Source organism: Chaetura pelagica, unplaced genomic scaffold (genome assembly GCF_000747805.2).
Source record: "Chaetura pelagica isolate M959 unplaced genomic scaffold, ChaPel_1.0 scaffold254, whole genome shotgun sequence".
Classification (NCBI taxonomy): Eukaryota; Metazoa; Chordata; class Aves; order Apodiformes; family Apodidae; genus Chaetura; species Chaetura pelagica.
In genome coordinates this window covers 1,363,819-1,365,396 of record NW_009952963.1, presented here as the reverse complement: position 1 = coordinate 1,365,396, position 1,578 = coordinate 1,363,819, and positions in this window count along the sequence as shown.

Below are 1,578 nucleotides of genomic sequence, written 5' to 3'. Positions count from 1 at the left end.
AGTTAAAAAGCATATTGAGGAGAACTGTAAAACTTATTTATAGTCAGAGGGCACAGAAAGGCAAGACAAGTTCCAGGAGAAAAGTTTCTCTACTGTTTCAGCAGCAAAAGACCAAACAAGTGAGCACTTGGAAGACATATAAGCCCATTATTAATTCCACTTAAAGGATTTCAAACACAGATGATGGAAAAGGAATGACTACTTGGATATAAACCTGAATGGAGAAGACATTTCTTTCTGTCTTTCATTAGTAACACAAAACTGTCTCTCTAATAAGAAACATGCTGGAAGAGCTGCTCTTTTAACTCACTAAGTGTCTCCAAAAAGTGTAAAACCAAAGAATCCATCACTTACCTAACAGCTAAATGCTGCATGTGGATTTCTCCTAGTGGGTTTTTTGTTTTAACTACATAACTATTACATCTTCTTCCTGCAGTTGCTGCAACAAGATTTGTCCTATCTCTCCTTTCTGTCTGGATATTCCAAATTTTTATATTATATATAACACAGAGAGAGCAAAATCAGCCCATTCTGACCATTTCTGTCACACATCCTGAAGTTTTGTCCTCCAGTGTTTTTTTCCTGGTTCCTGTACCCCCTCTACCAGATGCTCCCCAACACCTGATCACTCTCCATCTATCCCCACACAAAATCTAACCCTATCTCCATTGTTTGCCACCAAAAAACCTAGGAGATTCCAAATAAGGACCATCCCCTGCTCACCAGCTCTGCTCACCTTTGGTAGGTTTCTTCTACAAGCACTTGGTGCTCATTTAAACCTGGACCCTTTGCAGCACCCATCAAGCAGCAAAAAAAAGGCACTGCTGGGTTTATTTCAAGGAAAGCTATGGTATAATACAGTGGTTGAAGGTTTTTAATAGAAATGGTATTTCACACAAGATAAAAGTGTTTAGACAGCACAAACACAGGTAAATATTCCCTTTTTAGCAAGACAGCACCACTGTATAAACTCTGGAATGTTGCACTTTCTAAAGTTACCTAAACAAGACCTGTTGACAAACCTCCCTGCTCCCATTCCTTCTGATCCACAGTTTCCCAGCACCAACCACCCTTTTTCCTCTCTGTGTCCTCTGACCAAGACCACTGGCTCCCTCCTTCCTGCTGTGGATTTGCAAGGAGATTGTTTGCTTTCATGTGATCTGAACTGCATCTGTTTCCAAAGGGGATACCAAAAATAAAAGGAACAGGGAGAACACATCTCCATGGCCACATGAAGAGAGACCTCAAGCTGGCCAGATGTGATCCAGCTCAGATCCAGGAGCCACACAAACCATTTTAGAGCAACACACTGCCCAAACAAATCAGATGAGCCATTGGGCAAGGCTTATTAGCTGGAGGCTTATGAGCTCAGGCACAGCCCCACCAGGAAGAGATTGCTTCCAAATTGGAGTTGACTCAGGTCCAAACAGCAGAACCTGGTCTGTCTGCATGGAACCAAGAAGGACAGGCTGCCTGCAGACAGAGCAGGGCAAACACAACAGTGAAGACTGACAGTTCCCTTGTGCAAAACAGGGGGGGGAACAAAAAAAACACAACAAAAAACAGCTATAAAATGTT